Source organism: Haemorhous mexicanus, chromosome 14, assembly GCF_027477595.1.
Source record: "Haemorhous mexicanus isolate bHaeMex1 chromosome 14, bHaeMex1.pri, whole genome shotgun sequence".
NCBI lineage: Eukaryota > Metazoa > Chordata > Aves > Passeriformes > Fringillidae > Haemorhous > Haemorhous mexicanus.
The window spans coordinates 11072857-11096539 of NC_082354.1; the positions used below are offsets into that span (position 1 = coordinate 11072857).

Here is a 23683-nt window from a genome sequence, read left to right on the forward strand (position 1 = left end):
CCTGCCAAAAAAATTAATTACAGAACATAAATTTTATTACTATGTGAATTAACTTAAGACGTGGTATGCTAAGTGCAAAACTATCCCAGAACTGCAGATCCTGGTGTAATACACAGTACACTAAGAAAACAAGGCAGAAGGAAAAAAACCACCAGAAAGGTATGTAAGCACTTCTTGCAGCTGATCATAGCAAGATAGACCTGCTAGGGCACAAAGTAGTAAAATTCCTCTTGTGCAAGTCTTAGCTGCAGGGAAGGAACAAAGGTAAGAACAGCAGCCCAGCAGAAAGGGAGGCAGACAGCAGCAGCGAACCTCTAAAAAGGTCAGAGAAGACTGATGATGGCCCCAAACAAGCAGCAATTAGCTCCTCCTGAACTTAACTTACTTGGTAAGAAAAGGTCTAAGGACACAGCTGGAGTAGTTGAAAGACTAAGGCAGGAGAATGGGAAAGTCACAGCTGTTGAACAGCAAAAGAAAATCGCAGCACATAAACACCATCTGAGAAAAAAAGCTTTTGCAAGACCCAGAGATATCATTCAATTTACAGAAATCTGCAAAGGTCTCCAAGGCAATTAACTCTAATTAACATCCATGTATGTTAATAAAAACAAGACAGCATAGCAAGTGTTAAAATTTAGATACCAAATATTAGTACTGAATTTACACACAGTAAACATCCCACCAGTGACAAGCTCTAAATGAGCCTTTTCACTCTTGTAGCAATACCTAAAAATAGTACTCCATCAAAATTGTTGTTCACACAGCTTTCTCACAAACAAATGCGTAAAACTCTTCACACCTAGGACATAATTAAGCAAATAATTCTGGCATTTTATGACTACAAAAAAAATCCAATCCACAAAGGATACCTTAACCCTTTTAGGCCCAAGAGAATGTCCTCAGGACTCTCTGTGCCATACACAAATACACATCTCCTCCTTCCAAGCAAAATAATTGTATAATGATTACAGACTACCAGGATACATTCTGCAGCAAGGAAAATTTAATCATTCTTTACATCACAGTATTTCTGTATTTTATTCTGTATTACAGCCCAACCTGAATATACACATTTTAGAATGGCAATCACAGTCCCCTAAAGCCCCTCAAAAGAACATTTAATGAAGAAAATTTAAGTTGCTTCAATTGATATGTTAAGCACTGCACAGTATAAATTGAAAATTTTAACAATATCAACAACCTGGCTCTCCCAAGAATTAATACCCTTAATTTAAACAGAAGGAAAAACATCAATTTGCAGAGGAAAAGACAATTGTCCAACACTATTTCCAGAAGCAGATACCAAAATATTTTCATGTCCTCCAATAACTCTGAAGAAAACAAAGTGCTCATCAAGCAATTCACTTTATGTCATCAAGCATTTCACTTCACAAGGTACAACCTTGGAGCAACACATGCAGCAATTTCCAGCTCAAGGAATCTCCAAGTACTTGCTGGACTGCAATATCGACAACCCTCAAGCACTGACATAAAATTATGCTATTAAATGTTTCCCCTTTACCAAAACAATGTTCTTGTTCACAACAGCAGCTAATATTTGCAGGGGAGAGAAGACAAAGAAGTGTCCTGGCTGCCTATTAAAACCACATCTCTCACCAATTAACACATCAGGATACATGCACTATGACAATTCTCTATTTTGAAATTAAAACATAAAATACAAGTGTTAATACTTACTATTCCCCAAATCTACATTAAAATAACACACTAAATAAATCTTATTTATTATTTACTAATAAATTACATAATCTAAAACATGTGCATCTCCCACACAATAGTGTAATGTAAAGTAAGCACGACCATATTGTGTGCTGGAACAAACAAAACAAACAAACAAACAAAATTTAAACTGTCCAGGTAAAAATACCATTTGATGTTTTCTATATCACACAGTCTCTAATGTGCAATGACATACTACTTCTCAGCAGTTTTCATATAGGCAACATGATGGCAAAACCTAAACAATTTATGTGATTTTTTTGCTTTTCTGGAACACGCAAGGCTAACAGGGGCTCAGGGGGAAGAAACAATATAAAAGCATGCACAGCTTAACTGGTGACTAGAAAAAAGACAGAACTTTTATCTTCTTCAGGAAAATGAAGAAAATGCATTTTGTATAGAAATTCATTTTGTAAAAATCTATCAGCATGTCTGTCAGCAAGATTAAGAAGTAGACAGAACTCATACTGGAACAATGAATACAGGAGAAACATCACATGATCACATGGAAAAAGTCCACAAAAACTAAACAGACTGGAGAGAGATCTTTAATGATGAATTAAAAAAAAAAAAATCAGAGATGAGAAGGGAAGCACTTTGCAGTGACCATGTTTAAATATTCAGCCCTAATGGCTGATAATCATATTCTGTAAGCAGCAGGATCAGAGGTGTGAGGCTGCAAATGCAGTAAATCCCCAAGGAAACAATATGTCTTCAAGATGTTCTCTTGAAACTGCTTGTGGTTGATTGAAGCAGCATCAGTAACACCGATGCGCACCCAGGTAGCAATGCCTCCCCACTGCCAGGGAGAGAACAAAAAGTGAACAACCACATGACTTGGTTACCTTCTGAGCTCAAAGCCACAAATATCAAACCAGCACTACTGCAGTATTCCAGTCCCTCAGTCACAGTAAAGGAGGAATACACAAGCATTTTGTCATGAGTGGAGAGAACTTATTACTAAAAACCTTTGTTGAGCCACAATTGGCAAAATTCTCCTCTTTCACAGGAAATATTGATATCTGAGTATTTTTAATACAGTCAAAATTACTCATGAAGAGTAGTACTTAAAGAAAAATTGATACAATTATAATTCATTATTTTCCAGTCATGTGAAACAAACCTCTCACAAACTTTAATGAGTGACACCAGACACAGATTATCTGTGCCCCAATGAAACAGTTCAAAACCAGGAAAAAAAATGAACACAAAAAGCCCAAAGAAAACTGTAAACCTGGAATAAAAAGTATTCATCTTTCTAATCTTCCCTCAGCCATTCTATAGTAGACAATTTTTTTTTGCTATGGCTGCTTCAGTGCTGACTGTATTTTCATGTGAGGAGCAAGAAAAAAAAGACATTGTAACAGATGATATCTAGTTCTTCAAAACCTTCTTGAACATTAGCATACAGACAGCACTCACACTTGCATGCCTATTTATCCATCCTTGTATCACAGGCACCTTTATGATCTCTTACTGATCAGAAGAAAATCAAGAACCAGGCATTGTCACAAAAATTTTAAGTCTCATTTTCACCTGTGACAACTGCTATGAACACCTGGAAGGCTTCTGCAATTCCCAAATTAAAAATCCTACAATTGCATGGAATATGGGCAGTCCAATTACAAACCCAGGCAGTAACTCATCAGCTGACTCACTGGTGGTTCTAATGCCACAAGGAGAATGATGTTCAGTGAAATCCACTTACACAACGTGTATAAATTCAAAAATATTGTCCCCCATAAATATTTGCAAATATGTAACCATTATCTTTTTAACTATATAAGCTCAGTCCTTAAAACAGGCCGTTAACCTCACAGTTACCCTTCAGACAAGGCAATCTTGTATTGCTCCCTGAAAAGCCAAAAGATTGACAGGAGTGTTCTCAATAAATGCTCTCATGTTTTAAGATTTTTATTTTTTAATTTAAGGCACAAAATTGTAAAAAATACTATGGAATTTTCTACTGGCTACCTCCTGAATCTCACAGGCTTTATTCTGTTATGTGAAAAAGCACTAAGCACCCAATGCAGGCGATTTTTTTTTCCTCCACAGCTGGACACCAGTGCAATATAAATGCTACAGACAAGAAACTGGAGGATTTTTAGCAGGATGTGAGTTTTACTATGGACCTTTTGAGCAAGGTACATTGTACAAAGTTAAACATGGTTGGCCAAAGCATAAGGAGCTGCATGACTCTCCACTATGGTCAGTCTACTTGGGGGTTTTAGGCTACCCCAAAGTCAAACAACTGAAATGCCACAGCTGACCTCAATTTCAAGCTTCCATCACTAAAGTCATATAAAGGAAAGAGCAAGACCACCAAAGCTCACACCTTCCTTTTAAATTCTTCCCGTAGCTTTGCAGGGCCCATCTGACTTAATCCTAACAAACCCCACTTCCCTCAAGAGCTCAGCAAACCACCTGCTTGCCTGTTCATTTGTGGCTCCAACAAACACTTTTCTAAGCTTGGGTTTTCACAGCCCAGTTTATGTAGCACACAATATTACACACCCAAGTTAGATTAGAAGCAGTATGAACTTAAAAAAAAAAAAAAAAAAAAAAAAAAGAGAATGTCATGACCAGAAAATTTCTTACAAACATTTATTAATGAGTACAATCCTGTACTTCTCATTGCAAAGTAATAAATAATTTCAACTAAAGCTGTTGCTTAATAGTGTTTGGTTTTTACCCTCTCCATCAATATATACAAGAACAAAATAAATTTTAAGTTCAAGGAATGCTTCATGAACATGAATTCATGACTAAGAAGATTGTGGCCCTTCACAATCTTACAGGTAGGCTTATCTACAGAAGCCTAAAAATGTTGGGTTTTTTTTTTTTTAATAATTCTAAAAAGCCTTTGTAACACTGCACAGGAAAGGAAACTGCACTCTAGCTAAAGAATTATGAGTGACCAAATCAGGGAAAATATTTTATTTCTCCCTTCCGAGCCTTTTGCCCTAACTGGTATTAAGTGATCAAGTCTACTTCCATAGCAATGAACAGGTCCCTAAAACCCCAGGGTGCCCCTTACACTTTCTCTGGTTTAGATTTTTTTAAAAGGTCCTGGTAGAGTTTCTTATGCCTGGCAGTGGTCATGGTTGATGTGGGCCCATTAGCCCACATCTCCATTACTGACAACTCCTCCTTCCTACTTGTTACTCCAAAGACCATTTACTTCACAAGATGAATTAGCAAACATCAACGCAAGAAAAAAAAATTAGTGCAATTAAATAGGGCAGCACTACCATGTCTTGCAGAGAATTCCAGAAGACAGAGGAGTTAACAGTGTTAAATGACAGATGCTAATCATAAATCTAAATATCTGGGGGCAGGAATGAGAGAGCAGGAAGAAAAAATTAAAATGGCATGGTTAAAGAATTACTTCAGGAAAGTAACTGCTACCAAATTATGATCAGAACATTAATATTCTGCCATTATGAAATGGACCCTATTTACCTCCCACATAATTCAGTATTTATTAATTAAAATTAGTATTCACTATGTAAAATTGGGCTTTTCTGTAGTATCTTTTGTCTTTATTTTAATTAAGCTCTCAATGAAGAGCAGTTTAGTAGTCTAGTAATACTTCACAGTTTTTAGGAAGTTCAACAATAACACAACTTACGAGTTTCATGTTGTACCCCATGATGCAATACAAGGAGATACAACAGGTATGCCCACCTATAGTGTCAACATACACAGTCCACACAACAGCACTCAGGGGAACAGCACTCAGCCTGTTCCAAGCTGCTGCACAGCATTTCCTGAACAAAAACCATCTCCCTCCAAAATTAAGCCACCAAAGAGTCTAAACACAGATTAATTTATGAGACAGTCAAAACTTGCAGCATATGACACTTAAATCACACCATCTTCCAGGTTTCTGCATGAATATCTTGTCTTCTGTGCCAACAAGACACAGAAGCACACCCAGGAGTCCTTTGTCAGTGATACCACAAGTGTTTATACTTGGACAAGTATAAACCAGTACCAGATCACACACTCACAGAACCTTGATGTCCCTAAGACTGAGGCCCACAACTACATTTCTGCAATTTTGCATTAACCAGACCTGTCCTGGACAGAAGATGTGTGATCCATCATTAAACCTGCTGGATTACAGATTGATTTTACCAACAGGAAGGTGTGGCATTTTTGATTCACTGATACTTAAGAGTGCTGCCAGGCCTTATGCACAAGAGGTCGGCACAAAATATGATAGTTAATTATTTTATAATTAAAAAAAGTCTGAAGCAATACAAAAAGCAGTATTACAGACAATAGAAACCCTTCCTTTACGTGGCACCAGTTGAATTTTGTGCTTTGGAGTAAAGAATGCCAAGAATGCAGAAAGAGAAGACGCGTACAGAACACACAGCTTCAAAAGTCACCAAAGAATTAAAATACAAGAGTATTTTTAAAATAGAAACCTTAACTTATATAGTAGGACAAAGTATCTCCAAAAGTAAACACCTTATTTGTCCAGTTAAACAAATATAGACTAAAACAAACCAAAATCATGCAGTACATGCCCAACTACATTTTCCTTAAAGACACTCCTTACTGCCATGAGTCTGCATTTTCTTCAATGCTGATTTATCATTATACTGTATCATTAAAATAGTTTAAACCGGTGTTTTCTTACCAATTTGACAACTCCACTTCTCAGCAATTTATGTTTCTCTTAACATAAACACTTTTGAACTCATTCCATCGATACCCATAGAAAGACATTCCTTAGCATCACTTTCTCAAGATTTGAGGATTTAGTAACAACACTGGTAAAATACATTTTTCAAGTAACTTTTTTTGCTTGTTGTTCATTACCACAGAAGATAAAAACTTCTGATTCGCTACAAGATGCTATTTCAGGATGTGACAATTGCAATAATTAAGGTTTTGCATGATGCCCAAAACAGCAGTGATTTTACAGCAATATGCAGTTTATACTGCTTGATGTCTAACTGATTAATTCAGCCATTTACAGGTTCCCCAAAACGTGAAGAATCCTCCTCCATTTCATTTGGACTATAATATATTCCCAGATTTAGTGGCCCCAGAGAACCACTTAAATAGAAGTCACACAGATATCCACATCTTTTTAAAAGTCTAGACTATGTTCTATGATACTATGGTACACAAGTCCAATATATGACCTATGAAACAAACCCTTCAACTCGAAATTGTTATGTATTGCCATTGTTAAGTATTTTGTACAGAAACTATCAAATCTAAAAATTGAATATACATTTTAAACCATCATGCCCTCCAGCAGTTAAAAGGTTTTACATCACTATTATTGAATACTGAGAATATAAACCATGAAGCACATTATACAAGATGCATTCTACAACTCAAGGACTTCCACCATTCCCACTTACCTCCCTATTTCACAATCTTTGCCTTTTCTACACCTTCTCAACTTGTCACTGACCTGCAGAAAAGGAAGCTGTTGAACAGTAACAATTTGGCCAAAATCTAGTTATTTCAAATTTTATTCTGTTATTCCTTTCACTTATCAACTAAGTGATTCAACATTTATACCAAGATTTGAAGAGATTGCAGTAACTGTCCTCTTTTTGCTAAATAATGAACAAAACTACAAACAATAACATAGTAGCTTGATAATACAATAAAAGAGATAGGTTGCTAGTGGAAAAAGAGTTGTCCCACTGCCCCCTTCTTGCATTTACTTCTGGCTATACTTCATAGTCAAGGGCACTTGTCATACTCTTTGTTGAGCAACAATCTATTAATTTCTTTTCAAATTAATTAGCTTTCCAACAGTTTAATAAGCTGAGCTGGCTCAACAAAAGAGTCCTGTGGCTGGTGCAAAACAGCTCTTTTGAAAGTCAGTGAGACACTATGGCAGACATAATCAACTGTCCAATTCCATCAAAAGCAAACAGAGATGTCTGTACTGTTTTAGCTACAACTGCTTTAGAAGTTGCCATACACTGCTCCAAATCCAGCCTACTCTCTCTGGCTATGGCTCTATGAGGAATATTTAGTACAACACCCAAGTGCCTGTACCAAGTGTTACCTAGCCAGCTATGAAACAGAAAAGCCTGGCCCCACATGCTGTGTTTTTCCCATAGTAATGAAAATTCTTAGCTCACTCTGGTTTGTGCTGTCTGAATAAATTCAATGTTCTGATAAGCCAATACTTGGTCACCTTTCCCTAAAGCCTACATAAAATGCCAATTAAAGCAGCAGAAATGTGACAGAAATAGAAAATTATTTAATTCCTGCAGAAAAATGAACCACTAGCTCATTTTACCAAGTACAACCTAGAGTGGTGTCATCTAGGTTCTACAATCCATTACTATTATAAAGTTACTTCAACACATCAGATATGATCAGAATCTACCATTCGTCCATGCAAAGCCAGGACCAGCTTTATTCCAACACAGACAGCACTCACCACTGAGTAGTTCAATACTCCAAAAGTATGTAATGAGAACTAGTTCTAATTCTAATTATTTTCTTCATTGATCTGTGTAGTTTCTACAAATGATGCTATTACAAATGAAAACAAATGAAAAGAAAGTTTACACTTATTTAGGGAATTTCTCTTTGAATTCTCTGTTAAAAGTTTAAAACCAATAAACCAAATCCACCACTTCATTGAGGGTCTCCAAGATGGAACCCAATACAATGGAAGAGTGTCCAGGCCAGTTGTGGTGCAGAAAAGGAGCTGGTTTAACACACTACCACACCAGTACTAAGGACCCTGACCTCAATACTTCATCCTATTAATCCATGTTGTTTCTTTCTAGCATGCAATTCACTGCATAACCCTCTTTCATATTTAACTCACAAAACAAAAGCTGGAATGCCAAAATCTTAACACTTAAGCCAGAACTGAGGCCACATTTTAAAAGGATGCTTAACATGAAAACATAACCAATCCAAATTGCAAAGACACACATTTATCATTTCATGCAAACTACAGTTGTAAATTACATGAAGAAAACTATTTTATTATCTCTTCAAAATAATAAGAAGCTGTAGAAAATCTGGCTAATATAATGTAAAACAAACTATCTGCAAAAACTGCCACTCAGAAGGGACATTTTTATTAATTATAAATCCATATGCTGATATTTTATACACTGCTACAGCAAAATACAACCCTACAACAGTAGTAATTTAGAGAGCTGATCAACAGCATCAACAAAAAACAATGTGACAGTAATTTTTAAAGTAAAATATGGGACTCTTATAAAAAAATCCCCAGCTGCTTTAGGCTTGGTGCTGGAAGAACCTTACAGTAATTAAAACACTAACAGCTTAATGAATTTGTCATAGTAGTTCCATTTAATAAATACCAGTTAACTGAAAACTGGCATTTATAATGCCAAAACACAAGCAGGGTGTAAACCTAAGTAACTTTTACAGGAATTTTCAACCTAATGATACATTTTTAGATGAATGACAGCTCTTAAGTAGCAAGCTCAGAATGAACATTATTCTCACAGCATTACATGTTATGAATATGCTACAGCTCCCCAGACTGGAAAGAAATAAACCTTAATACTGCAGAAACAAAAAGCAACACAGAAAAGTTTGAAATACCACACACAAAATGAACACAATGTGATTCCTTCCCCCAGTCAGCATCCTACAATGCAGACCTCCTGAAGAGCAGCACTGCACTCCATTAGTAACTTTTTTCTACACCACGTGAAACCAGAAGGGTACAGTGACAAGAAATGGTATGTTAATGAGATGATAACGATTATTCTTACTATTCTAGTTACAGTATTTTGTTCTTCTGACATCAAAAAAATAGGGGTCATAACTGCCTGTTATTGATTTATACTGACAGAAATTAGGCTCAAACATTAAATAAAGATTAGTTAATATTTGCAGAAGAGTTTGAACATACAAAATGCTATGTAAGTAGCCAGTATTAAGTCTTCCCACACACTCATTCTGGCATGCTTCCAAGCAGGGAAGTCCCACAGAAACATTTCAACAGCAGTAAGGAGAAACAGAGAGCACAGGCAATTGCAGCTATATTCACAACAGTCCTTCTAAGGAGCACCTGCAAAACTGGGGAGAAGCAATGCCCACTGCCTGCTACAAATTCCAACACCAAAAAAGAAACTCCTGTTCCAGCACAGCTTATATAAACGCATGCTGAACAACCCACATATCTATAATCCTCTGTACAACCTGAAATGATCTGCAGAACTCCAAACATCTTGTAAATATGACTTTCTTGTTGCCAGTATTCCTGACCAGATTATAACTTCACAAAGCAAAGTCAGCCTGCAATGTAGATGTCAGTTTGATTTTCTTATAGAATCTTATTTTCAATACATCACAGTGTCTAGAGCAGACTAGTTTTTCCAGATTTAAAATCTAAAATGGCAAGGAATTAGGCAATGAATCACAATGTAATAGCTTCCGATCATTCAAGAGCAAAGTTCTTCCCAAACATGTAAAGAAAGCCAGTACCTTTTCAGCTAGGATTCCATGCTGCAAAAAACACTCTACAAGCTTTCTTCCAAGAGTGGAAGAAAACAAAATGGTCTAAATTGTGCCAAAAGTGAGGTAAAGAGGAGAGGCACATGGCATGTTCAGGCATTTCTTAATATCTCTGAAGGACAATATTAATACTTTATAAGATTAAAAAAGGGTATGTCTGATTTAATTATCAGGTACTCAGACCTGTAGCCTCAGGATGCCCCAAAAATCTCCAAAGCTAGGAGGGATGGGACTGCAGATCATTGCACAGCATGGTCCATACTCTGTAAACAGGCCAAAGCCGGACCTCATGTATAGAACCGGCACTGCAGCTTCCAGGAACCACAGAAAACTCAAGAGTGCAAAGGCTCATAATAAGATCTAACCACAGCAGGCTGGTAAGCATCCAGCTGAAGGAGGAGGTCTAGCAGGGTTTTTACAACAGCATCTGATTAACCATGCCAAAGATGCAAGAAAAATCTTCTCGAACTGTTCTTAAAATCTTCTCTTACCCCTTCCATCTTATTCCCAGTAACACCTGCACAACTTCTAACCAGCACACAGACTGAAACCAGAGAAAAATGTACATCATCCTCCTGCCTGCATAAATTAATGTAAATCAACCACAGTCCTGAATTTCCTTGTGGAGCTCTAATTGATCTATGACAGACTTTGCAACATTTCAGGGGAAGAAAAAAAAGATAAAATGGAGATCACTGCAGAGATTAGAGGACTACTTTTGGAACTGGCATGCCAGCCTGATGGTTTTTATGAGTAAGACCAGGTAGAAAAGTGATGACAGCAGGAATAAAGTTTCCTTTTCCTGGCTCTACAGTAACAGAAGACATTGCTACTACTGTTGAGCAAGGTAACTGATAAAACACTTCAACTACTGAAATACTGAGTATTTCTGTATTCTTACTGGCCAAAAGCTCCAAAATCCTCTTTCAGGCAAAAGCAGGACACATTTGACTTCAGAGGAATTTAACCCACAGAAAAATACTTTTCTTCAGAGTCTAGCTCCTTAAACCAGTTCACCTGTAGGGTTCAAGCAGCCATAAAACAGAGGCACAAGGCTAACAACAGCGCATGTGATCAGGACACAGAGACAGAACCACCCCAGCAGCAGCACCTACTCTTGGAACTGCCCTGTGAATGGGAAGGCTCATCTTCAGTAGCTTGAAGTGAACAAGGATGGAAGGAAGAACACTATGAATGAGAGAGGAAACTCTGCACGTGAAGTTATGTTGAAAAATTACTTAGTTACATAACTGATCAATTCTGCTCTGTCACATCAGTGAAGTAACTAGTCTCTCCACCAACTACCCTCCCAGAAAAAATTGTTTTCAACAGATTGACAGTTTGAGTTCTCCCCTCCAAATCCCATTCAAAAAGCCTTTAATGTTTGATAGTTGGCATTCAAAAATTAAACATTCAAAACAAACATTTGCACCTTTCCACATCTGGCAAGGCAATGTATTCTAAGATTAAGATTTTACATTAAAGCATTTATTTCTACTGTATGTATCATGCATCTAATAACTCAATGCCAACATATTCCACAACAGAATAAAAAAGAGAAGATGACAGAACTGGACACACAAAGTACTTTTGAAATGGCTCTAGTATTCATCCCCATTTTCTTCCACATTCCCACCTTTCCTATCTTTCTTGCTATATTTTCCTTTATCATAGTAATCCCATTTCATCCCTAGGATGCTTAACTCCTTATACACTAACAATTAATGCTCATTGTAAAGGAACTGAAAAACTTCAGTAAGTTTCTTAAATGCCCAAGTTCCCAGGAACATTGAATCACTCTTGCATCCAAAAGAACCATCTGAATGTTTCCATGCTTCCCTTCACCAGAGAGCAGGAAAGACTAAACCCATTTGTAGGCTTATGCAATAATGCATAAATCCTCTCTTGTAAACAAAACTTCTCTAACCAGTTTTGAATGCAAGGTATGCTTTGCAGTTTACAGCCTCTTGGCACAAAAAGGAAAACCCTTGAGAATTCAATTTTACAGAGATTGTTACTGCATTTGGGGGTGAATAGGAAGAATCTTAATGAGTAACCTACTGTACATGAAGAGGATGACTTTTTGTATTTTCTTCTATCCAATGCTATTGAACTGAAAGTGTCTAAAAATGTTTTTGACATTTTTATATCATATTGATATAAACACTCTGTCTTGTCACCTTTGAAAATTTCTGTTTAGCACTAAGTACTGCTCTGAGGCTCTAAGCTAATTTTAATAAAATCACTGTTTTGCCAAATAGAAATTGAGCAGTATAACACAGACAATGCAATGCAGCAATATAAATAAAATTCCTAAAAGCTGATTTTTTCTTTATTATATTTCAACTGTCAAGCCACAGCTCCTCTGTGTACAAAATCTGGTTTGTTTCATAGCAGAGTGGTAATACAATATATATGTCACTGCATCAGCAATACCTTTTAATTGATAAACATTTTTAAATTAATCAAATACTAATATATATCAGTTTTGAAAACAGAACTTATCAAAACTAGTTGAAGGTAAGGACATTTAATAAAACAAGAACAGCTTAAACATAGAATATTGAAAATAAATGTAATTGAGTGGGGAAGAAAACCCAAACATTTTCCAGTGTTATTGAAGCATTTGCCTTGTTGAACCATTTCTACATTTGGTAAATCAACATGCAAAAGCCAGTTTCACCTCTTCTTTAGCCAATTGTTTATTAGGCAAGTAACAACAGACCTATGCCACAGATTCAAGAGAGATACTTGTGCAGCTTTCCTTTCTGGTTACCATAGTTTCAAATGAACTGTAGATCTCTAGAAATAATACTTATGAGAAGGAATAGAAATATCACTGCTTAAATATGAAAACTGCAAGAAGAATCATTTTGATTAGTGTATGAATGGCACTTAAGTGAACAGGTAAATACTTAGGAAAGGAAGTTTGATTTGCAAGACTTTGTCAGACACAGTAAGTGAAGCCTGAACACAGAGAGAAGGATAAATACAGCACATGGAACAAGAGGGAAAAGAAGGTACCAAAAAGCCATTCAGTAGCCATTTACCTGACTCTTTTTCTAAAATTCCCAGCAAAAAACCATCACCAGCTCTAAACTGGGACATTACAGTTCCAAGCCTCCCACATCAAGGGATACTTTCTAAACATATACTGGGGGTGAAAAACATGAATCTTCTCAGGAATTTAAGATAACTTTAAAATCTGAAATAAAGAAGGAACTTCCCACAGGAACAGCCTAATAGATTGCCAGAGACACTGAGGAAACTTCATCCTCTGAGACATTCAAAACTTGACAAGTGGCCTTATGGAACAAGATTTAAGGAGAAGGCTGGATCAGACCTCCAGGGATCCTTTCCCACCTAAGCAATTCTGTGACCAAGAACACAATTTCTTCATTGTGGCATTACTTCTAGGAAGCAACTGTGCATTCATCATGCAAAACTTTGTTTCGTGTGGTGTTAAAAGAGAGTATTCTGGATACAGTTGTCCAAACAGGTACAAAAGAAACAACAAAAATAGTATATAGCCACACACCAAACTGGAACTCCCCTGCAAGAATACTTTTCCCATCCCTAAATAGTACAAACCAGCCAGATTTTACAAATTCTTATGCTATTAATCTTAAATTATTAATATGGTATCTTTCCTGTTCAAATATATTTAAATGGTATTCTTTATCCTAAATCAAAATATAATATATCAACTCTCTTCTCTATTTCCCTGCCAAAAGCACGGCTCTGCCACATGATATATGGACTGCAGCCACTGGTCATTCTTGCTTTGAAAAAAAAGGCTTGATCAAGCCTTCCCAGTTTCCTTCCTTGGAAAAAACACCATAATAATCAGTCCTCTGTTTCTAAGAAAATCAGAAGTGAAATGGCCAGTGGTCAGGATGCACCGCCATCTTACACAAATTAAATTAGTTCACCACTACATCCATAATCATAAAAAATGTCTTATTCCAGGACTCCTGTTGGTCAGTCAGAAAACCAGGCACCTCAAATGCACGCATTAAATATGAAGCTGTGTTCCTAACATTTATGACTTACATTGGAGATTTTTGTAACTTCAGTAATCTATACATTCAAATACCCACAGCACATTAATAAAAGTAACAGATTAAAAAATAAGACCTCCAATATTCACACCCTCACTCTGTACAAACTCTACTTATAATGAACTTTCCTTGCTGGAAAATTACACTCTGACCAAAAAAAAAAAAAACCACAAACAACCAATTATATCACTTGCTTATTATCTGCTTACTAAGACTTGATATGGTCCAAATTTTCAGTGGATCCTTATTAAGGCATGAACCAAAAGTTCTACGAAAAGGAATAAAGGAATAACAGGAAGGAATAACAGGTAAGTAATAGCATGAAAGACTAAAAAAGCCTTAGCCTGAACAGCCTATTTTTATTTGTAAACAAAGTAGAAGTAAATTTTCTTTTCCCCATATATGATGCTGCCAGGAAGGTCTTAAAACTTTGGCCGAAATGCTACGTTCAGTAAAAAACTGCCATTCAGCCATAACCAAGAACTGCAACATGACCTCCCCATCAACAATGCCCATCTCTTTGCAGTCAGTTCACACGGCCTAAGCAATAGGAAAATAACTGCATTAATTCCTCTTTGCTGTGTGACCTCACCAAGTACAGCACACACCCTCCCAGGAAGCATCAGGGGAGTGTTCACCACAGAGTGCCTGCACTCACTGGGACTGAGGTACCACTGGAGCAGGGAGAAACCTGAGGGGAGCCTGCAGGTAGGGTCAGGTGTCCTCCACATCACCCACAGCTCTCTCACCCACAGGCCACAAGCTAAGCAGCATTTCACCAAAACTTTGCAGCAACTCCAAAGCTAAATCTGGAATGCAACCACAACTAAATAAAATATGCATACCTAAGTTGTTACTTTTTTAAATAGTCAGTAGTTTCAGGAATGTTTTGTCTTTTCTGAAATGTCGGTATATTCAGATTCATTATTTTGTTAATAGGAAACCCTGAAATTTCAGCTATAATTCTTATCAATCTAAACCACTGCAGAGAGACTCATTATATGGCAACAGGCACCATTTGAGACCTTTTTCAAAACAAAAGCAGAAGTCATCAGCTTGTTCTATCAACCCTTGAACAATGGGAACAGATGCAAAAATAATTTCCTCTCTAGAGCTATAAAGAAGCAGAAAACAAAATGATTTCTAGTGTCACCCATATTCCCTTGCTCTAATATAATAACTAATATTTACTGAAATAAAGCACAGAAAAGTAAAATGCAGAAAAGGTTGTATAAGGGCAGGACTAATAAGCCTCTAAATTCAGAGCCATAAGAAAATAAACCATTCACCTACCTACCAGAAAAAAATTTCACAAAAAAACCGAAAACCAACCAACACATGTTCTCAGATACTTTTTTGGGTAGGTATTGTGATCAGCTTCTCAATCACAGATCACAAACTACCCTGCTATACATGCCAATCTTCTTACATCTACTCCCTCTTCTGATCATATTCTTTTACAAAAATAAGCCTTCCAAAGGCAGAAATCATAGCTAGCTACACAATCAAAAAAAGTGCAGAATAGACAACCATGTAGTATATACCTGGACAAAGCAGCTATCAGACCACTGATTTATTTTCCCTCAATAACACAAGAGGTAGCTGCACACAAATATGGTCCTACATGTCCTTCATTTCTGACTCAAATTGGTATAAACAAGTTTAAACAGAGACTAGTCCTGGATTCTCCATGAAAATCTGTAGCCAGTAAAGGCTAGGAAAAGCCAGGTGCCGCATGAAAGCCACAGGGGTACCCTAGGGGATCAAATTTTCCCACATTCCTATCTCCAAAATCGGGTGCCAGATCTCAGAAAATGTTTGTGAGAGGTTTCCCTTTCCCTCTACCCAAGATCTCACAGATCTAGGAAAATTAAACAGTGGAAAACTTGGAAATACAGAGATACAAAAAACTGATTAAGCATTCTGTGAAATAATGGAATGGCATAACCCATCAAATCTAGGATTCTGGTCTAGTTTCAGTGATCTCACCCATCAAACTGACAGGATCAAGGAAAAAAAAAAAAAACCACAGTTTATGTGTTGATACCCCTTGAACACTGAAACATCTTTCTTGATACAAGCTTCCCAACTACAACAAACCAAAACCAGTCCTACAATTGTCTGAGATGACCTAAATGAGGATCACCTTTAGAGATTTCCCTTACTTTGTATTTATTCTCACAAAAAATTAATTTCCAACTTTACCAGATTTTTATAAACTTCAAAATGAGAATATTTAAGGAAAATAAATTCTAGTTAAAACAGCATAGGACTAAAACTACTATTTTAACCTTGTACTCTCAAAATGAGTTTTTGCTATAGCATTCCTAAGTAAATACTCGACCTTATCAAAAGTCACATCAGATCCCAAGGCTTATTACCCTTAAACTACAAAGACGCAGAACTTTTTGAAAGCAGATTTTTTTCTAATATAAAAAGCCAACTGAAGTCACTGTACTAATCTCCAAACACGAAACCTGTCCACTGAATGGAAGAGCTCAGCTGGTTTACTCTTCAAAGCAGCCTTTTAGACGGAATAAACGCTCGCCCAAGAGCTGCAGTTCCGCAGATGTGACACTGCCAGGGCGACCGAAGGCGCTCCTGCCACCTCCCTGCGCGCCATCCCCGCGCGGGCCCCGCCGCCGGGGCGCCCCCTGGGGACCGGGGGCGGCCGCTGCACCCCCCGGGAGCTCGGCACGCCCCGCGCCCCGGCCGGCCGGGAGGGGCTCCCCCTCCGAACCAGGCGTCTCACCCGCCCACAGCCCCATCCCGCTCCCGCTCTGTGCAGAGCCAAAGGACGGCAGGGGCAGGAGGCAAAAGGAGGCCCAGAGCAGCCCACACCGCACAATGACCCAGGAACTATGGGACCTTGAGGAACTGCCATTTGTACTTAGCCTTTGAGTTTAAAGGGGAGTTCACCTAAAACGCTGGACGGCATTGAATCTAAACCACAGATATAGGCTATGCCACCATTAAAGTTTTTGTGATGCAGATGGAAAAGAGCTCTTTCCCTTCCTCCATATATATGCTGTGTGCAAGCTTTTTTCCAACATAAAACTCCAATTTCCCGCTCACCTCTGTTTCCCAAGGACTAGATTATCACTCTCTTCTACTTTGTCAATGATCCTCATATATATAAGATGAAGCTTTCAGAATATGACTGTTTTAAGTGATACTGAGAAAGAGAGCAAAGCTTTTATTTAAGACTATTAAACTGGTATGTTGCTGGCTGCTATCAATCACTTCTTTCCATGACAAAACAAGTACTGAACCAGATGATGCTCTTGGAAATTATCACATCTCCCTGACAGAGACCAAATCGACAACATATTCCTCTATCCAGTATGTTTTCTTAATTACACACATCGAAAAAAAGAAAAGAGGAAAAAGGAAGAACAAACAAACAAACAAACACAAAACAAAACAACATCCACCACCAAAACCCAACAGTACCATTTTGGAAATTCACACCTACAATATTCTTCTAAGTTTTAAAATCAGAGAAGAAATGGCCACTGTAGGCAGAGATCACACTAAGTTGGAAACCTTGTCTCTTGTCTCATCTGACAAAACACAGAATTCCAGTACCACAACCAACAAGCACAAGTAACAAGCATAAATATTTGCTTATTTTCCAGGATTCATTTGGTGAAAATAAGCAACTGAAGTATTTCAGGTTTCTGTAAAACATACAACCTGTTTATACTGGCACACAAGTCTCAGAAAAGCTCATCTCTCCTAAAATATTTGCCTGCAGCAAAACAACTGAGACAGTAAGACCACAAATGAAAATGACAAACGAGGATTCTGGAATCATTCTAAATTTGAGCCATAAGTGACAAAGAGCAATCTAATTTTAAAAAGTTCATAAAGCTTTGATGTGCCAACATTATTTCATGACTTAACTAAGTCTAACACAGTTGCTCCCACCACCAAGAGCAGGAACTTTCAAGTGGTTTGTTGCCTGCAGCTATTTTCTACAGGAGACTGCAGTAGCATGTAATATTCAAGAGAAGCTGTCTACATTACTTTATTTTTTTATAATTTAGTTGCTATTGGTAAGTTATACTAAGACGAAATAAACCTAGAGAGTATTTAACTGACAATTCTATTTACACTCCTTCCAAGTGGAAATTATTTCAGTCCAAACGTTGAAAGACTTGAACATGTAAAGTTCAAATGTAATATATTTATGGAATTTGAGTTAGATTACCAACCAGCTAAGTGAATACTCCAATTTATAAAGTGAATGCTATTCAAGTAACATAATGCATTTTTAATCTAAGTATTTTAATAAGCTATGAAATAGCAATTTTTGTCATTTCACAGAACCCAGTCTTTTAAAGATATAATCAAATATCCTTAAAATATTTAAAGATATTTGAGTATATCTTTAAAAATAATCCTTGAATTTATACCAATCAATTTGTTTTCAGTTGCAAAACATCAAGACTTTATATCTAAAAGATGAGAGCTGTACTAAGTTTTATCTTAACTTCTTAAATACAAGTTTAACAAATCCTTTCATTGGTTATTGACTTTATTTGGCATTATCTTCTTGAAACGGTAAATGTATGAAAAAGCTCCAAAAGCATAACTCTGGCCTAAGTACATAACTTAGAAGTTACCTGAAGGCTAGGAAGCATCACAGAAAAATTAAAGTTTTTCCTATCTCCCAGTTCCATGCCTATGGGTTTTTTGGGCTTATACAACAGCCAACTAAGTTTACCACAGCTAACTTAATACAAACAACAGCAACAGAAATTCAGGGGTCAGGGATTCCTGTCACAGGTTGCACAAAACCCACCTGCAGACAACACAATGTCACTGGTTTTGTTGAGAAGGACCAACATGAGCCATATGAGTTACACAGCAAGATCTATTTGTCAGAGATGAGATTCAATCAATATTTTTGTCCTTTGTACAACTTCGAAGCTTTTTTAGTCTTTGATTAAGCAGAACAGTGTGGGGATTCCAGCCCATTCACCTCCAGCGGTTTCAGCAGCAAAAAATATTCATGTTCATGCTAAAAGCAATGCATTTCTCACACCCTGTTTCATTTAGCAATGAAACTGTTATTGTACCATAAAAGAAAACAAACTATGTTACCCAATAAAGAACCCTATACCAGATCTGTGGTACTGAGTTTGTGACTGATCACCAGGAAGATCCACAAAATTATGAGTTGAGGGTAATGAACAAGTGATACCAAGATGACAGAGATTAATGATGGTCAATTGCACAATCACTCTTGGTGTTTATTTCTCTGCACACAATCAGCCAGCCTGCACATGGATAAGTCTTGGGAGAGTTCAACACCAGATAAATACTTCAGGAATAATATTAAATAGACTAGTGATTTAAAGAAAAGAGACTATGAAAAACAGAAAAAGTTTTTTCCGAATGGCCAAAGAAAGAAGTAATCAATCACAAATCGAGACGGAACTGCCAAGAGTTTACAGGGAGACTTATGCTTGGAGAACAACACCTCGCCGCAGGAAACGCTAGGAACTCTCATTCTCGGTCATTTATCACAGGATTAAACAAAACTCCCAGAGAGCACGAAAGCGGTCGTGCAACGGCTTCCAGACAAGCGATCCAAAAGGCGTTTTCCTCCGGTTCCCTCCCAGCAGCCCGGCGAGCCGCGCAAACGGGATGGGGAGCGCAGCCCGAGCAGCGCCGGCCGCGCTCGCCCCGAGCCGAGCGGAGGGGCCCGGCCGGGCCCGGAGGAAGCGGCCGCCTCCCGCGCGGCGGTGGCCAATGGGCGGCGGGCGCGGCCCGAGGCGCGGCGAGCAGGCCCGGCGGGGCCGCCGTGACGCACTTCGGCAACCGCCCGCCCGCCCGGGCCGCGCCGGCACGGCCCCCCCGCAACCGCGCCGGGCGGCGGCCCCGGGGCGCGCAGCGAAAACGCGGGGTCACAACGGCGGCTCAGGCGCCTCGGGAGACCGGACACGCCAGGGTGTGGCTCGGGGAGCGAACGGGAAGGGAGAGCTTTCGAGCGCGGGCAGGGCAGGCGGGGGGCAGCAGCGCTACCCGGGCTGCCAAAAAGTAATTAAAAAAATAAAACAAACGGGAAAAAAACCCAAACAAATAGCAAAAAAGGAAAATCCAATACCAAACTAAACAACCAACCACACACTCCCTCTCAGTAACTAGAACACCGGACTCGGCGGGGATCGAAACTTTGTGTCACCTCCTAACGCCGCATCCCGTGGGAACACAAGAAAGCAGAGCAGGGCCCGGGCAGTATAATAAATAAATAAAAGCAGCGACAGAGGAGCCCGATCGCTTCCACGCCCGCTCGGGGGGGCGAGGAGAGAGGGGGGAAAAAAAAAAATTGAGGTCGGTGGGTCCCGGATTTCCACGGGGTAGACGGATTATACAACGCTACCAGAACAGAGGAAGGCATGGAGGCAGCGCGGCCGGGAGCACAGCGGTGCGGGCCCCTAAGGCCAGCACGCCCAGCACCAAGGGATGCGCTCGGGTAGGGAAAGGAATTCCCGGAAAACAGGGCCTCCCAGCCCAGCCATCTGCGGCCGTTCACTCCTCTGTCCCTCCGTCCCTAACCGCAGCAACTATATATACATATATATACATTTATATATATATATGCACGTATATCTATCTCTATATTTTTTTTTATCCGTGTAGAGAAAATAAGCACCCAGAAAAGAGAAACACCAGGAAAGCTCTCGTTTCCTACCTGGGCAGGGTTCAGCTCAGTTCAGTGCGTGCCGAGGAGGAGGGGGCAGAGGAGCACTATCTAAAACAAAAGTGGCGCCAAAACCCCCCAGTAAGAAGCATTCTCCTTCCTCCTCCTCCTCCTGCCCCCCTCCCCCACCGGGGCCGGCGAGAGCCCAGCGGGGTTCCAGCAACACGCGGCTCCCGGCATCGGGCGTCCCCGGCACAAGTTGGCAAGCGCCCTTTCTTTACAAAAAAAATAAAGGAAGCCGAACGGAAACTGCCACAACTCTTCCTCTTAGCGGACAGCAGCCGGGGAGCTCGGCCAAAGTCACTCGGAGGGGAAAACTCGACCCTCAAAGGCCTTCGCCGAGCTGGGCGCCGGGGCGGGGGGGCAGCGAATGGAGGCGGGGGGGGAAGGTGCAGGTCAGTCCCTACCTACGTCCTCACTTAGGCCGAAGGAGCCCCGCTTCCGCCAGCCCTCCTATGCAATCACGGGGAAGGGCGGCCAGAGTTCCCCAGCTCTGGGAAGAGAGACTGAGGAGACAAACCTCGATCCCTCGGCACTTCCCTGCGCGGGGAACCCACCAGCAGCGGGCTGGAGGGAAGAACTCGGCTGCTGGGCAGCGGGGAGCAGAGGGAAGGGAGCGCTGTCAGGGGTGCGAGTCCCCTGCCCGCGGCCTCCCCCGACATTCGACCCCGGGGCACAGGCAGCCGCCCCACCATTTTCTCTGCGCGGCCCAGCGCTCCTCCCGAGCGCGGCTCGGGCCCCGACCCCATTCCCCTGGCTTGCCCACCCGAGCGGCCCGGCCCGGCTCGCCCGCACACACACCCCACGCACACAATGCCCGAGTCCTCCATCTTGCCGGCAGCCCCTGCTCGGCTCGGCAGAAGGGGGGAGGAGGAGGAGGAGGAAAAGGCGGTTCTCCATTTTAGCTCGCCGAGCGCCGGGCCCAGCCTGCCCGCGGCCGGCTCTGGGGAGGAGGAAGGGGGCCGGGGCGGGCAGGGGGGCCGCTTTCGGCGCCCTCTCGCTCTCTCACTCGCGCTCCGCTCGCCTCCCCCCTCCCCGCCGCGGCGCGCCGGGAACGGGGGGTGGGGAAGCGGGGGGCTGGAGTGTTTTCGCGGCTCGGCCCCGCCGTCCTCCATCTTGGCTGCGCGCAGTCCCCGCGGCCAGCCGGCCTGGCGCCCCGTGCGGGCCCGGGCGCCGCGGGCCCCGGCCCGGCCTCTCATCGCCGCCGCGCACCGCGATCCCGTGTCCCCCCGCCAAACTTCCAGAAGCTTCGCCGCCATTTTCTAACTTACCTTGCCCAGTGTCGGCGTAGGCAGCGAGGAGGCCCCGGCGCGCAGCTCCGCTCCCGTATCCCCGGCGCGGCTCGCCGGCTGCGCGCCCGTCCCGGCCTGTGCCGGGCTGTGGGCGCGGAGGGGGCGCGGGGCGCGGGCGGGTCGGGGTTATTTAATTTGGCGGCGGCGCTGGGGATTGTTTGGGGTGTTCGCTGCTCGGCGGCTCGCGGGCGAATGGAGGGCGCAGGCGCCACCTGGCGGCCGCCCAGCGGGGCCCGCTCTCCTGGGCGTGGGGCGACACCTGCCGGCCGCCCGCGGCAGCGCCGCGCCGAGCGGGGTAAACAAGGTGCGGCGCATGCGCGGGGCGGGCGCGCAGCTGCGGCGGGGCGGGCCCGCGCTGGGATCGGCAGTGGGGCTCGGCGCGGCCTAAAAAGGAGCGGCCGCTCGGACACGGGGCCAGCCCGCGGGACGCGCCCCGCCGCACGCAGGCCCGGGCTCTGCCGGCGCAGCCCTGCGGTAATTGGATATAATTGTCCGGCCGAGGCAGAGCTGGGCCGCGCGAAAGTGCTCCGCGGAGCCGATGCCGCAGGGTTCTGCTCGGTCCGTGCGCTGTGCCGCCGGGAAGCGGAGCCGTGCCGGAGGGAGCCCGTGGCCCGGGAGATAAACGCGCGGTTGCCCTCACGGGTGCCGGGTGCCTTATCTTGGGGACTGCAGCCAAGGCTGCTGGCACCGATGGCAGCTCGCGGGGTCGGGAGCGTTCTCCAGAGCCGCCTTCTGCTTCTGCCCATCGCCCAGTGTGCGCCCAGTTAAATGAGAGTTTGTGGGATTCCTTTTTATTCCGTGCGTGAGGATTATATGAACCTAAAGCGATCCATAAAAACAGTACAGAATTCTTAAAGTAACAAGATATGCAATTTTTGACGCCTTTTTTTTTTTTTTCACTGTATTGTGTAATGCTAAGCACATTGCTCATGCTGAATACTTCCACGTACGATTATATTTAGATCAGTCAGCACAATAATAGTTTTGTCCTGGTAATTAGGGTCTAATCACCCTCTCGTGGTTATCTACTTACAATTTTGGGGACAGCGTTAGCATGACTAAGCAGTCGCTAAACCGAGTTACTCTGCTCACCTGCCTAACAAAGACAGGGTATTTAAGAGAAGAGTATCCACCAGCTCCAGTCTTTTCAAAACTAAGATGAGGCATCCCGCAGAGAAAATAAGGCTTACAATGGAAACCGTAAGCAGATTAGCAGTGTTTAAAATAAGTTTTTTTAAAAACTGAAAGAGTGTAATATTAGTTGATGACACCTAGGAATTCTAGATACAATCTGTCGGTACATGAGACAGGCTCACAAAAATAAATTATGTTCTGTAGCTTGAGTACATATTTCAGAATAGTTTTGCACCTTCTGT

At 41.4% G+C, this 23683-nt stretch overlaps 1 protein-coding gene across 5 annotated transcripts in view; it reads right to left on the bottom strand.

The window, feature by feature from the left end:
- STAG2 (STAG2 cohesin complex component) overlaps positions 1 to 22427 on the bottom strand; it is a 73282-nt gene extending 50855 nt beyond the window's left edge. For 3 of the 5 annotated variants that reach the window (XM_059859647.1, XM_059859643.1, XM_059859646.1), the window contains exon 1: positions 22287 to 22427. The gene's annotated coding sequence lies outside the window, so the exon portion shown is untranslated. Of the gene's footprint in view, positions 1 to 21006; positions 21296 to 21825; positions 21849 to 22286 lie in introns of those variants that run through there. The other 2 variants (XM_059859645.1, XM_059859644.1) reach the window with 2 other exon arrangements.
- Positions 22428 to 23683: the final 1256 nt, after the last annotated feature.